General features: G+C 35.4%; 1 protein-coding gene across 1 annotated transcript in view; it reads right to left on the bottom strand.

Moving 5' to 3' along the window:
- LOC105198547 (WW domain-binding protein 4) overlaps positions 1–16,936 on the bottom strand; it is a 45,749-nt gene that overhangs the window by 5,408 nt on the left and 23,405 nt on the right. The gene's annotated exons all lie outside the window — the stretch shown is intronic.

The following is a 16,936-nucleotide window of genomic DNA, read 5'->3' as shown; positions in this document are numbered from 1 at the left end:
GGTGTTTTATGCAGGGCTCAATTCAACTGTGACAAAGCATACCAGTAATGAAAACAGTATCGTGAGTTAGAAAGAGTTAAGTAATGGACGGCGTTCGTTAAAACATTTTTGTAACGCTCTCTCCCACTTTCGGGTCAGGAAATAATTAGTTTTATGCATTTTATTACCACGATGCAAAAGCTTTGTCGGTTTTTCCATCATGCTGTATTAAAGTTAAAAAACCGAGGTTGTTTGATTGAAAAATTCCTCTCTAGATGAAGATAATACATTATATATGCAGCGGAAATTTTGCTTTGACTTTGTTGAAATTTTTAATTTTTAATTTAACAAACTTTTTGCAATTTAATAAAAAGCAGTGAAATTCTTTTATCAATTGTCAGAATTTTTAAGAATGGCTTACAAAACATAAAAAATTTATACCAATTTTTTTTGTTTTTACTGTATTCTAAAATATCTTAATTATTGACAATGTTCTCAAACTGTATAAATATAGATTGTACTGTATAAATATAGAGTGCCTTGACGAATTTTGGTATCTGCGGCATTTATCGGGCGAATAAACAGACTATCATCTGAGACGGCTCAATGAATATTCATCGAAGTGGGACTCATACAAGACTAGATTAACCCCTGAGGCGTAAATCGATTACAATGTTTCATTACATAACATTGTTATCTCTGATTAACGGCAATCGAACATATATCACGTAGCCAATAATCTGTAAGAGACGAAATACTTTTACTTTTGTACAGATTTTGTACAAAATTATTACTATTAATATATATGGGTGTTTTCCATCAAGAGGCACTATAAACAGTGTAACATAGTGAATAGTGTTTCAACTTTGTTGTTTGCCAATGTTAAATAAAGATGATTTACTGTGTTAAATTATGTCTTAAAGAAAGTGTATTATACAATGTATATTAAAGAAAAGATATCTATTACAGAAATATATTTATAACGCTAAAAAAACAAAAATAATTTTTTTTAAGAAAATCAACGGTTATAATATGTAATAAAAACCCTACTGACAGAAATGATTAAAACTGTATCCTAATCAGGGTTGGCAGGAAAAGTCCAGTAAGTGGAAAAAACCATGGTAAATTCCGAATTTTACCGTCCCGGACTTTATCCTATAAACTGGCAAATTGGAATAAACTGGCAAGAACTAAAAAAGTGACTATTAAATAAAATATATTTATATGCAAAAGAAATATTTTTGCTGTAATCTTATAATGAATCTTATATATATAATCTTATATATATTAATGAATTTTATATAAACCAATAAAATAAACCAATAAAATCTTTCTAAATTAATATATGTAATTAAATGCAAAATAGTATTATATGTAATAGTAAATAATAGTAGTAATTAATAGTAATAATAGTAATAGTAAAAATAATTAAATAGTAAAATTTTATGTTTATCAATGTTTACCAATCATTAACGTCTTTGCATTCGCCATTTAACATTTTATTAAAAAAAATTAATTTATTTGTTACGTCAATTCCTAATCTATTACGAATTTTGTTTTGGATGAAACTTAGATTGGAGAATACTCTCTCTATTGACGCCGAACTTGCTGGACAATTATGTAAATGCATGACAAAATTAACGAAATCTTCGGGCAAATTATATTTAAAATAAAAAAAATTATATTAAATTATATTTAAATTATATTTAATTATATTTAATTGTATTAAATTATATTTATTATTATTTTTGCCAATTTTTTTCCGGAAAATACCATTTTTTCCCGGAAAATACCGAGTTTTTGCCACTGGCATGGACTTTATCAAAAAAATGTGAAATTTTGCCAACCCTGATCCTAATCCATTCAAATCGCGATAACTAGACAAAAAAACAGATTAATTAATGTATAAATGGGTATTAAAAAAAATTATACGAGAAAGATTTTCAGAGTGTCTCAAGCAAAAATAAAAACGATCTTTCGTTAACTCTGTGCACGACCTCGAAGTTTCTCAATTCTGTATCAACTTTCCGATCAACTTTCAACTTGAAAACGACGACGCTTAGAGCAGAAACATCGCCGAAGAAGAAGCTCGACGGAGTCTGAAAGCAGAGCCTCTTCAGGTTTTAAAAATTAATTTTTTTTTAAACGTAATTCGAGAAAAATATTCTGCAACTATTTTCCGCAAAGTTGTAACATCAATATGAATCTCGCAATTTCCGGCTCAAAGTGACCCTTTGATTTCGTTTTAAAGAGCGTATTTATATTATTACACAACGATATCTTGAACGTCAGTTCCATGATATCTACTCAACTTTAATTCGAAATAAACCGGCGTTCTCTCGATGAGCGATTCCAAACGTCTGGCGCAGAACATCGCGCGAAATAATTGCCGTAGATGAATTAGGGCAACGGTAGAACATGTGGGCGAGATTAAGCAAGATCAATACATAAGATTTCAAAGCACACGGCCATTGGCCAAGTTCCAAAGTGGAAATATCCCTCCTTTGGCGACCCTCCGTCATCCCTCTTTTCTCCTCTTCCCTCACGTCATCCGGCGGTCCGTTGCATCTATCATGCACCGTTGCCTTTGACGTGCCGGAGGCTGCTGATGTACGCGCGAGCTGTCGAACGTCTGTCACCATAAATCTGTCGTCGCGCGCGCGTACCGAGAAGGCGGATGTGGCCGCGTGCATGCCGTTGTTGCTGCAGCAGCAACAGGTCTCCGACCGCGTCCAGCTGGTATAAATCAGCGATTGTCAATATGCGGTTGGAATTTATCGACGTAAAATAGTCTCGTCGATGCACGGCGAACGGACGGTTGTTGACATTGCGTCTTACGGCGTACAGAAGATCACTCTCGCGCGAGTTGAGTTGCACCGAGACTCGAGATGCTCGTATTAATTTTGACATTTCAGAGAGACGTCCAGCCTCTTTCGCGATAAAAGCCGGTTAACGTAATTCTCATGAAACAAAGTCGCGATCTTAACACCGTGATTATTAAAGATGATCTACAATAGACTTTTTTTGCTTCTCGTTTTTTACCCCCTTGTCTCTTATCTTTTTGCTTTTTCCCACACTGTCTTCTTGATAATCGTGTTTCTTTTTGTCGACGCGTTTCTTTCCCCTTCGGGAGTTTGACTTTTATCTCGGGTGACAGAGAAAACGAAATAACATCAGAAGGCAAAAAAGGGGCAAGAAAAATGAGCGTAAAAGAGCACGTTATAAAAGCACATTAGAGCTTTAAAAAGACGACAACATCCCGATTAAATTACCACATCAAATTAGCGGGGAAATCGCAGCGTCTATACGATCTGGTGGTTATATTTTTCGCACGATATTTGTGCTCGTGAGGTATGTTAATGATGCGCATCCGTAAGCAAGTTGCGGGGACCACACGAGGCACGTCGTGAAGTAGATGCTCACGCTATCTATAGAGCGACCGTCTCCTATTAATACGGGCTATTAATAGAGACGGATCGTTGTGGGACAGTTGGGCGCAATTTCTCAATGCGATTCCGCATCCCTTCGGAGAATTGCGTCGCATTATTATCCGCGACGGCCAAATGCGACAATGGAGAATTTACCGACGTGCCTCTGGCCTCGCGCAATACTTCTGGTTGTCTTCCCTCTATCGTTTGGCAGACGCTACCGCGTCGTTACGGTTCATCATCTTAATGTGACACGTTCATGTTTGCATTCGCCCTTCCTGGTTTGCTTTACGGCGAAATCGCGACTGTACACTCGACATTAATATGCACCGTCATACCCTCATTTCTCCCTCTTATTTTCGAAATACGAGGAACAGAAATCTATCCTTGTTCCTTCTCTGTTCCTCATAAAGATACTGGCAAAAGTCATATTTGGCAAATTAGAAGAACGTTAAAAGAACGTTAAAAGAACCTTGATATTGAATTTTTTTTTAGCAGTTATATTATTTTCCTCCTCTGGACAATTATATTTCTGTCTCTGAGAAGTAAAATTACTTGGAATCCCAATCATGATGTAGCGCTTTGCGTGCACTTATTGTGTAAAAAAGATGCGCAAAATCTAAACAAATTTAGTGAACAAAAACGGACTGTTCAATTGATTTAATAGCAAATTTGAAAGCTGGCCGGTTAAGGCTAGACAATAATTGGGCAGATGTCTGCATATTTTCATTAGGAAACTGCTTCAGCCACTAAATAACAAATTAAGTAATGTGTCAATAAGTCCAATAAAACGAGCAAATTAAATATATAAATGCTTAAATTTAAGTTTAAATACATAAATATTAATATAAACGGAAGAAATTTAATCAAGTTGAAAAATTTAGTCAAGCTATCAACTTTTTTTTCTTGGTGTGTAAGAATACAGTAATACTAGACAGAAATTGGATAGGTGTGTCTAGAAAAATGCATGTATTTCTATTAGAGAATATAGGCAATAAATAACAAACTTGATAAATTTCTACAACTCTCACTGTTTTTTCTTTGATACTGCGGACAAACGATATCGTGCGAGCGACAATGTTGCGTAAAGACAACAGAGCGGTCTCTAAATAAAATCACGACTTTCTTGTCGGTCGTGCTAAAGTGAATTTATTGGCGATTATATTGTGACGCTTCCACGCCGGCCAACAACAATTTGGACGAGACACCGAGTCGTTTATCGGGCGAAAAGAATGATTTTATATCCGACATGATCCCTCGCCCTCGTAACATTGCCAACACGTGCCGACAATGCCGAGAGCGTGCCCTTCATTCAGCTGCCGCACAATTACAGCCATTATGTATGTACAACTCGATCTTGCTTATATATTGTACGAAAGTCTCGAAGAAAGCAAATGTTTAATCAAGAGACAGAAAGAGACAGTCGGAGTATATAAGCAAGATTATCATTGTTTCATGTGCATGCAAGAACGTAATTTCAAACAATGATAATTAAGTAGAATATATTAGTTTTAATTTGACCTTACCATTCGATACTGTTTCTTCTGTGTACACGTTTTTAATTAAATAAACGTTTCAAACACTGCGAAATTCCAGGATTATCATTTCGTATTTAGCGACACGCAGACAAAAAACAACATTATTTTCGACTTCCATAAAGGGGTCCTTGAAAGATAAATGAGAGTTGTAAGAAATAAATGGAAGCTAATTCAGTTACTTTCGAGAGAACAATATTGATCTCGAAACAACCAGTAAGAAAACAAATTGCTTCTCTTTAGCGATTGTATTCTACGCCAAAAAAAGGGATTCTTACTTTGAGAGGTTGCGGAAAGTACATTTCCCACATTTCTCTTTATTTTTAAGATGTATTGCTCCCATTTCAATGAAACCATTTTTATAATTTCACATTTTTTTATAATTATTATTTAATTTATATGTTTTCCATGATCTTTACAATTGATTATTTCTAATTACTTATGCAAAAAATAAATTTGAAAAAAAGACCATCTTTTTTACAAAAAAATGTGGTTTCTTGAAAAATATGGGGGAGGCTGAAAATTTTACTGAATATTCTTCATATGCCAAAATATAATTTAATTCAGCGATTCAAAAAACACAGAATTGCAAGATTTCACAGAATATCGTCAGATAGAATAAAAATGTGTCCCTCAAAGGCTTAATGTTCAATAAGATTTGGTGAAATCTATCTGTAATCGTGCTTTTAGCTCAAAAAAGCGAATGGCGCCTCCTCCAAAAAATGCCGAGAAATTCGAAGCACAGGATACCACGGTAGATTATGCAAATGGCATTGGTGTCGCAAAAAGTGATTCTCCCGAATGGCCCCAATAAATTTCGCGATTCGTAATCGAGTTCCGAGTGTAAATTCCAGCGAGTAAAAACTATATTTCATCATCTTATCTCGCGCGGAGTGATATGTAATCCGGAAAGAGACGCGCTCGTATATTGTGTAAAACGTTATATTACCCTACCGTCGCATCGTGTATAATTTGACAAAACAATGTCTTAAAATAGAATCTGAAACTCGATCTTAATTCAATCCTAAAATATTTTCTCGAGTAAAATGGTAATACAGAAATTCTTCGGAGGGACGAACAACGTGCAAAACGTATTTTATTTTTTCGCTCGCAAAAATAAAGAATAAGCTCTGTTTATTAAAGCTGCTTCATTAAATCAAAGCTTGGCGCATTGAATGATGTTGTCGGAATCGAGCCTAAGCAAATCGAACCGCCCACGTGTGGTAAATCCCGTCGGCGATGCGTTAAAAATTGACTCATAAGAGACGCGCTTGAAAATCTTGGGATCCGTCGGTCCATCGCTGTTTGCTTTGGCAGCTAGTTAACGTTCGACGTTTGTCATACGCGTAGATATTTCCGACGGATTCACATTTCAAAATTATTTCTCACGCTACTCCTCCTTTTCGCCCCCTTGACGGACGTGAACGTCGAGGGTGCTCGTTAATGTAATCAAGGTCCCTGAAAATTTATGATCCGTCAGAGGGTTGGGAGAAACATTTTACAAAGATACGGATTTATAGAATCGCAAAGCAACCGTAAATTACTGTCCCGCGTGATGAATGTGACTTGATCGATTTAAAAGAATAGCCTTCTTGCTATTTGATAGTATAATATTATATTTTATGGTATGTAATATTGTAATATTATATATTATAATACCGAATAGCAAGAAAGCTCTTCTCTATACATATTCTAATATATACAATGTGTGTGTGTGTGTGTGTGTAAGAAAAAGTATTGGCTCGTTTAAATATTGTGCTGCAACGACTGGATATCGATGAGTTTATTTTCTACAAGTATAATAAAATGGTTGCAATATGCTTCCATGATATGCAATAGGTGAAAACATATAGATCTTTTTGCCGATCTAGATTTGTCGAGATTGTATCAGCGTTGACTTCTACTGTGCATTATACCTCTCGCAATAGGTCGTACGCGTTAAAGCTGCCGTATGCATAAAATATCTTTCGCATAAAAACACGAAGGCGCTTCTTTCGGCATTCTTTTCAGAACGTTTCGAGACGAGCGTGGCTGTAGGTTTTTCGGAAACACTCGACAGGCTTTTATTCCTCGGGCGTTAACGCAAAAACCAGCGTCAATGCTTATTTTTATAACGCGCGACGATAAATTATTGTCCGCGTTATGACACAGATCGAGTAAAGGTTCATGCATAAAAGACCATTTTAATCCTTAACGCTGCTGGCACTCCTCGAAACTTACACAAGCGGCGTTTCATAAATTAAACATCACGCGGAAAATAAGGGAAACTTGGCCTCTTGTAGATGCCATCGCGTCATGGCGGAGAATTAAAAGTGTTCGTGCGTGAAGGAAATTTACGTGATTACATCACGCTGAGCTGTCTAATCTGCCGCAGAAATATGTCAAATAAAGAAAGTTTTTGCGAACGAAATTGAATTTTAACTTGAAGTTACAAAAAGTGAAAGCTCACTTTGCGTAAATCGACTAAAAATTCATTATATTGCCCGTTGATTCGCGAATTGCAAGTAAATTCGTTACATTTCGATACATGTGATATACGCTTTCTCTTCCGTTTTTGCTCCTCAAATGATCTGTATTAGTTTAAAACGAGATAGAGAACATGTGCGTACGTTATTGCAGTCACGTGTGAGTTTCGCGTTAAAAAGTGCTATTAATTAATTAACGCATACGGATTTCGCGCAGCTTGCGGGCGTTATTACGTTACTCTCGCTTGAAATCGCGCGGGAAACTTGCCAAAAACCACAATGTTGGCGGAACAATTGTTGCTCGCGAGGCGGCAAGCGGAGTGGGGTCACAATAAAAAAAAGGCGGGTTGTTCTAATTTTGTCGTGCTCGATAGTAAACAGTCGCTCTCCCCCTCCCCTGCGCGCGGAGTGCGCCGGTGCATCTGATAAACAAGCAGCGCGGACTACAGAAACAATCTCGATCAATGTCAAGATGAACTTGTTATCGTGATCGCAAAAATATATGCATCGGAACTGGGAAAGGGAGGGAAGAGAGAGAGCGTTTTTATTCCTTTCGATGAATAAATAATTCAATGGATTCGTTCCGTGCGTGTGCATATTATTGAAACTGCACATATCGCCGGGCACTTTAAAAAAAAAGATTAATTAAAAATACACACGCGCGGGCAACGGGTGTAACAAAGAATTCTACGTAGAAATCGAATAAATCGGAAACGACACACACGGACGGAGAAACGCCCACTTCGTTACATTGTTTATTCGCTACGCACAGTTGCATACAGCATGTACGATAACAGGATGTATCTTTCAGAGAAAAACGAATTTTTTAGCCGTGCTCTTTTTCAAACACAGACAGCGAGATCTTGTTTAATTTTTAGTAGAGTTTCGCTGCTGTAAAAGGATCAATTCTAGCTAGAAGGGTGAATTTTCGCCTAGGGACTAATTCAAGTATTTGCTACTAAATACAAAAGCGTTGGCCAGAAGCTTCTAGTTCCACCTATTCTTTTCTTTTATGTCTATAGTTGTAAACAGGGTCAGATCTGGATCACGTTCTTTATGATCTGTGATTTTAAGCTTGCCTGGGCGAGTATTCACCCAGAAAACAGGGTTAACGTATTTTTTTCTTTTCAATTTCTTGCAACACGTAATATATTTTGTTTGCAAATAAGTTTTTATAATTTAATAAATTATTTAATATATGAATAGAAAAATACAAAAAAGTTATTTTAAATAAATTTTGCAATCATTTTTTTTTTAGCTATAACAATGAAAATAAGGATCTCTGTTGAAATATAATTTTTAATAAAAAATCGATGTATGTAATTATTATATGTATGTTATATGTATATTATTCAAATAATATATCCATTTATTTTACTTAAAAAGATAGACAAAATTTATTAGTTGAATACTTGATGGTTAAAAAAAACTTCTTTTTCCCCGTATATATCTCATCTCATCGTCAACTAGATTTTTGGAAAAAGTAATTAATTTTAATTACCGAGTTACAAAGATTTAAAACAGAAAAATCGTAGAGATTTCCTGGAACTTAAAATAAATTTACATTTAATAAATTGGTCAAACTTTGAAATTCATTTATTTTATATTAAATGTTAATTCAGTTGCTTTATCATTTTGCAACGCCATCAAGTAGGTGTATAAAAAAGTGTAAAAATATTTTTAATTATGTGGGTAAATTTTCACCCAACAAAAAAAATTTTCACGTCAGAGAAATATGAGTAGCACTCTACGGCTAATTACTAAACTTTCAGAGGGTATTTAAAATGCAAATATTCCGCGAAAAAACAAATTCTCTACTCGAGCACAGGGTGACTTAAATTACGCTAAGAATCTGCAATCAAGAGGAAATATACGTATTTTTATTATACATACTACACTCGTTTACATATCACTTCGCACACGCACTAACTGCAGTCTGCTTGCCACTCGCGTAGGCGTTTCATCCGGAGTTTTTTTTATGTCCTCCGGAACTTTTTCCATAGTGAAAAAAAGAACTTGTGACATATAAATATCTTTATATATATCAGCGCCCCTTGGCAGGGGCAAGTGACTCGGTTAGAATAGAACGCTCATTAGAACTCGCGTTCTCATCGGTTCTCGATATCTATGTTTAAGCGAGAGTAATTCAAGAATGATTCTGCACAGTCCATATGCGAATGATTTTCCATGAAGTGTCCTGCAATAAGATACACAGAAAAAAAATTTGTTATCAAATCAACAATTCATCGTTTCATTTATAAGCAAGAATATAAAATCTTCTTGGAAGAATTTATAATCTTAAACAAACATAATTGGCTTACATGAAGAAAATTTTTCTCTTCATGTAAGCAAATTGTATCCGTTTAAGATTATAAATTTTTCCAAGAAGATTTATATTCTTGCTTATATATAAAACAATGAATTATTGATTTAATATTAATTTTTTTTTCTGTGTACTTAAAATGATTTAAATCCTCGCTCTTGCTTCCAGATGATCGACTTTAATAGGCTTGCTTACTGCGGATACACTGGAAATCTAAGTGTGCATTGTGTGTAAAATCATGTAGTCACTTTTTGCACATTTATATGCGTGTAATTTCTTTGTTTTGTTCTTGCTTGTACTTAATACACGCTTAAACGTGCAATTTAATAGTGATACATGTCTAAGCGTGTAAAAAGTACAAAAATTACACGCATACAAAATTTAATGCGTAAAAAGTGACTACGCGTTTCACACACTTAAATTTGCAAGATAAAAAGCACATTTCCGAGATTGAGGAAAGTGATAAAGGGTAGAGGAAAAATTAAATTCGGACGGTGTATTCGACAAAAATGCCTTCTTTAGCTGTAACCCAAGATTGCATTGTTGAAGTGCATTCGTCTGCATTTTTTTTCGCGCACCGACAACGTATACGTGCGCGGTACGCAGACATTAAATTCGCGGGCGAGATGATGAACGATATATCAAGATAACGCGTGTCGTCGACGAGCATCGTCGCGCATTCATTGATAACAATCAACGTCACTTAACGTCACTTTGCCCTCCGTGCAATCGCGCCGTGTCGATATATGAGTTTATATGGGTTTATAGGTCGTAACAATGCAAACAGTGACGCATGCACTCGTCGGAAATCACCCCGGCGCGATTTTCCCGTGTCGAGGGAACGAAGAATTTCGTTGAGCATCCGAAATGACGGACGGATAATTAATCGGCGTGGAGATGACGGCAAGCGCGGGATGAGAGTTATCGATAACCGACGGGAATCAGGATACCTATCCAACCGGGAGATACGTACCGCGGAAAAGCAGGGAAGCTGCAAAAAGCTTCTAAATCACTTGATAACGACGCAAATAAGACATGTCATCGTTACATCCTGTTACATATTGTTCGTTATACGTATTAAAGCTACATCGCAAAACATTCTCTCCGAGGAAAATTTTACTCGATATACGTTACGTGTACTATGAATTTCGAGTAGAGTTTTCCTCGGAAAGGTAATTTTCTTTTCTAACTAAAAGACAGTTTTCTTTTCTTTTTTCGAGAAGTAGGAGAATTATCGAAATTCATAGTTCACGTTAAATTGTGCACGCTTCTTCTTCTTCTTCTTTTTCTTCTTCTTTTCGCAAATTGCGATCCGCGCGGCGTGACAGCGGTAATTTTTGCATGCAAATTCAGTTGGTCGGTTACTACGTTTCCCGGCGAAATTGTCAGTGAGCGTAATTTCGTATCCGAATAAATTGCCGTCGCGACGAGGACGAGCACGACGGTTTATCCGATGTCCTGCAACGTCCCGGAATTCCCACGTGCGCGGCAACGGAATTTACAATAACGGCGAATAACACGAGCGAGATAAGAGATAGTCGGCGGAAAATAGTTTCGGCCCGAAATTGTAAGTTACCCCGCGGAACGGCGCGCCTTGAAATGACACACCTCGGAACGAGGCACTCGAGAATGGCCCTCACTATGATGGCCCTTTTATGGCATCGCTTAGCTCCATACAGAGTAACCTAGAAGCGGCAAATGCTCTCCTTTAAATAAATTATCTCGTGCGTTTGCGAACTCAAAATGCTTGTAAGAAAAACTCATGTTGATTCGCGACAGCTTTACGAGAATAGTAATTTGTCATAAGTTTGTAATTTTGTAATAAACCAAGATTCTGATAAGTAAAGCCTTTTTTTTCAATTGGAAAATATCCGGAATTGTCTATTTAAACAAAGCAGAATCGAAACTTCTTTTTACCGTCCGATCAAACAGTCGTTAATGAATCCTTAAGTTTTGTGATATGTTTGCGTGAAGCGATCTACAGAAAAACGACTATTTGTAGAGAAACAATCATGACTGCATTATAAATGATATTTTGCTGTACCATTATGTTCTACCAATCTATAACTAATTCGTTCCATTTCGTTTCGCTGCAATACTGAGCTATCTTGCGATACATGCAGCTATCTTTGCATTATATCGTTACATTTTTTTATGTATGTGAAAAATACTATTATGGTCAACCATCTACATTTTATGTAAACGAAAAAGAGATCAGATTAAGCCTAATAACGGATATAATACGAATGGTCATAATACACAGCTCATAATACTATCTTTTCTTCTATTTATCTAATTTATTATTCATCTTCTATGTCCATTTGTATAATATCGAGAGATAAATAGAGGAAAAGGGAGTATTATGACTATTGCGCACATTAGCCCTATTATCTCCCTTATTAGATGACGCTTTTTAACAATTACTTATGGAATTATTCATTTTGATAGCCTGTTGCAGCTTCCTCTGCTGCGCGTTTTATTACCCATACATGGAGTCTGATTATATTGTTTCTGTTTAACCTATTATAATACAATGTTATGTCTAATCCCGTAAGTCATTGCACTCAATAAAGTTATAATAATAATAATTAATATTATGAATTTTGCACTACGATAATGCACTGTCTCACACATCGATGTTAGCACGCAACTTTCTAACCAAAAATTCAATAAATAATATTTCTCAATCGTGTTCGTCGTACTTGACCCCCTGTAACATTTTCCTGTTCCCAAAACTCCAAATTACCACTTCGTGGAAAGTGTTTTGAGTTGACAGAGGTTGTAAAAGAAAATTTGCTGAAGGAGCTGAAGCTATATCGAAGCCTATTTCAAAGGGGACAAAATAAATTGATCCGATTAAATATGTAATAAATTTATGTTAACAATTCCGGGTACTTTTTGAACAGAAGATAAGTTCGTCTAATTAGTCTAGAACCAGTATTCACAGTCAAGTCCCATATTCAAGACCGTGTTAAAGCATGCCGTATCAGCATCTTAAGGCGGTCTAAATAAGGATTGACTGTGAATACCGGCTTAAGCACGAGACGAAACAAAGACGATCGTAAAGCTCAATCGGCGGTCGCTCTCGTCGAAGGGCCGGTTATTTCTGGAGAATTTCACGACGCAGCATTTATACGTGTTACACGAGCGTTTAAACGGTCCGATGTCGGGATAAATATTATTAACACGTGGCACGCACGTTACATCACGTGCTGCGCCACGTCAATTCCGTCCGTCAGGTTCCTGCTTTCCCGCGATACACTTTTGAAAACGCGGAGGCCCACGATCGTTTTCGTTTACGCCGACAACAAACGACTTGGACCCATTAGCGCCCGTTTTACTAATAAATATTGGCGTCAGTTCGCTGCCAACCACTAAGACTATTTTCTACCAGTCATCGTCGTTCCAATTTTTTGACGAATTTCAGACACACGCGGGCAGAGAGAAAAAAAACACTTTGTGATAATAAAAGTGACATTTCCACCTCGTAAAAATTGTCCAAGCCCTAATCAAACTAGCGAAATATCATAATTGTTAAAATTAAATGACTCTTGACAGACGTTCAATTTACTTCAATATTTCGTCGAAAAATTAATTAGAGCAATTTTTAGTCACAAATTTATTCAACCTTGTCTGCTTCAATTTAAGATACACGGAAAAAACAATTTTACTGCAGTATTTAAAAATTTAATTACAGATCGATTAAGTAAAAAAATAATTTTATATTGGACCATCTGAATAATTATAGAACAATTTTTATCCAGCATGATTTGCTGTAATAAAAATTACACGGAAAGAGCAATTTTACTATAGTATTTAAAAACTTTTTAGATACATTAAAAAATAATTGTATTTGTTGAATAAAAAATAAATATACTCAAAAAAAGAAAGATTTAATTTTAAGACATTAAAATGTTGTGCTTCTTCGTTTTAAAAATACTTAAAAATATTTTAGTTTTAGACGATGTTAGATTTGAAACACTAAAATGTTTAGAGCCCGTCAAAGATTTCAATTTTAAATGCTTTAATGTTTTAAATCCAAATAGCATTTAAAACTAAAAAGATTTTTATAAAAAGTATTTATATAAACAAAGGGATAGAAATAAAACATTTTAATATCCTGAAATTAAACATTTCTTTTTTGAGTGTACGTAAGAAACTCAAGTGTGATATTGCTGCAAAAAATTGGCATTCCAACAATTAGTTATTTGAGCACAAAATAATTATTTTGATAATCCAATATAATTATTTTCAAATCTGTATTACGGTAAAATCGTTCTTTCCGTTGTAAAATTACGAAATAAAAAAAAAGCTATTGTATTTATGGGTAAGCGTCTATTTGAGTACGATGAGACAGATTTATTATGGCATACTTTAACGAGCATCGTAAAATATATAGAATTGTACAGGGGTGGCCGTTACTTCGACGAATCTGTCGGCGGTAGAGCAACCGAGCGGTTGTTTAACGTTGCAGTGCCAGGCGAAGACATCGAAAAAGTTTCAAGGCAGGGAATTTATGTCAGGAATTATGCAGACGAACGCGCGAGGATGGCCGCGAACTTAAGTTTGGATTATTTGCATCGCGTCTGGAAGAAAAAAAGAAGCCCCAGTTGTAGTAGTCGTCGACATGTCGTCGTCCAATAAAATACACGAGCCTCCTAACAAGTTAGTGGCGAAGTCGTTGCAGTTTCCCTGCAGACGTTTTGACCTCCTTATCGAGTTCTCTTCGCGATATCCCATTTCGCACGTTAATAATACTCACGTTATTCCCGCATCTCCAGCTTCGAATTTTCTAATGGTACCTTAGCTAATTAATAGATCGGGGTTAAGCGCATGAAAACGAGCGAACTATTGTTTCGGTAAAACACAATAAACGAATAACAATTCCGTGAGCTTCAACGCTCTTCTTGAATAAACTTAATTTACAATGTATACGGGTTACATCCGCGATTATATATGAAAACCATTATTTCAACTTTCATAATATTTGCAAATCATGTGATTATTATTCCAAGAAAGGTAACGTCATTCCGAAGCGTTAATTCGATTTTTAGACATACCTTTTGCGGCAATTTTCATGCTTAATATTTAACTCAAATTATTTCTACGTCAAATTAATTTCGTATTCAGTAACGTAATAAATGAAGCGTTCATTCTGCTCTTGATTAAAGATTGAACAGCTGTCGATAAACGTGAGGTTAAATATAGCGGATATAGTTGGCTGATAATCGACACGAATTAATTCATTTCGGAGCTGTTTGTGAAGAGAGGAGGTGCTTAACGGCCTCCTTGAGATACGCTTCCGATCAGCTGTTTCTTTTGTCGCGGGATGCCTCACACTTGTGCGGTAAGTGCACTTACGTATTTAAAAAATCTCGTAGCTAAGCGAAAAATCTATTCCCAGCGGTGTGGCAGCCGCTTCTGGACGCAATGGAAATTTACTTACCACGATCGATCAACCCGGGCGCACGCACACGCTTGGTTACAGTGATTTTAATGAGGCCGCGACGAGAAAAGTGTCTAATTATATAAACGAATCGCCGACGCGTCCTCCTTTTTATAGCTTCACCACAACGATGAACATTAATTACGAATACTACAAAGGATAATGTAAAACGCCTATGCGAAAAGAATGATTTTTCTGAAGTATCTAAACATTATTTAGCTGGATCTGAAAATAATTTATTGGACCATCAAAATAATTGTGATCGAAGTTCAAACATGAGCAATGCTGCGAACAATGTTGACATTCGAGCAATCAATTCGATAGTTCAATACAATTATTTTGATGGCCCGACAAAATTATTTTCAGATCTATATTCAGCTAAATTTTTAGATACTTTAGCAAAACTATTTTTTCTGTGTAATAAAAATAGCGCGCGTCGACTCTGAATTATTATCTCGCGATTAGTAATTACCGAATATCAAAACTTACTAGTAAAAATACAGATACTGTTTTAATATCACTGGAAACTAAATATCGATACACTGAAAAAGAATTTAGTAACTACCGAATATTGAATAAAATAATAACGCTAATTAAATATTCAATTAATACAGAATTTTGTTGAAGTCTCTAAAAAAATTGGATAAATATGTATAGATCTAAAAAAATTTTGTTAAATCAAAATAAATATATACGATACAAACATGGGAATAATGTTGCAAAAAAATTTTGACATTCTAGCAATTAATTTGAGTGTACTACTTACATAATTATTTTGATAATCCAACAAAATTATTTTGAGATCTGCATCTGGATTTCTCGATACTTCAGCAAAAAGATTCTTTCCGTTCAATCCGAAATAATGACAATTAATTTTCAGTTATATTAATTAAATATTTAATTGGCATTATTTTACTCAACATTTGATAGTTACTATCAAACATTTTTTCAGTGTAGTTGGTATACCTTATCAATCGGTATCGTTTGGATAAAGCAATATATTCAACATCTGTATAACTATCAAACGATATGAATTTATAATAAAACTATAAAAAATTGTATAAACTATAATTTTGTTTAAAGATACTTCTTTGTCCTATAAACTGTTAACGCCGATATAAAATAAGCAATATATGAAATATACAATTGACGAGAGACAATTTCTCCACAATTTCCGTCGATCTCGCTGAATTTAGATCCGATCGAATTTATAACCTCATGTCGCGCACACTGCACGAAATATAACATGCAGTTAAGAAGTAAAACGTACCGACATACACGTACATCGCCGGATAATAAAATAAACGAGCAAATGGTATTATATCCCGAGAGATATTATCAAGAATGATTTTGCTTTCTTAGGTAATTTGTTTGATTATATCATTCGCCACGGAATACAAATGCTAATCGCAATCATCTATCGGGATTTTCATTTTTAAATTCCAGCAATCGGACATAGCCTTCGAACAAATCGAGAATACTTATTGGTAAAATTAGTAATCGCGATTGTTATTTAATAAAGCGAAATCTTCTTTTATCAGTCCAATAGTGGAATTCTATACCGGCTTAATGACAGTATCGACATCGTTACATTATCTTTGCACAGCTTTTTTTATTGTATAATGTATATAATTTTTGTGCAACGATAACATAAAGATACCGATACATCAGGCAGAATGTTCGACGAACGTTAAAACGTATTATTAATTCCGACGAGGAGGCGCGATCGCGTCGTTGTAGGTTTTGTATTTTCATCGTCA

The sequence above is a fragment of the Solenopsis invicta genome, chromosome 5 (assembly GCF_016802725.1).
Source record: "Solenopsis invicta isolate M01_SB chromosome 5, UNIL_Sinv_3.0, whole genome shotgun sequence".
NCBI lineage: Eukaryota > Metazoa > Arthropoda > Insecta > Hymenoptera > Formicidae > Solenopsis > Solenopsis invicta.
This window is presented reverse-complemented; position numbering and strand designations above follow the sequence as displayed.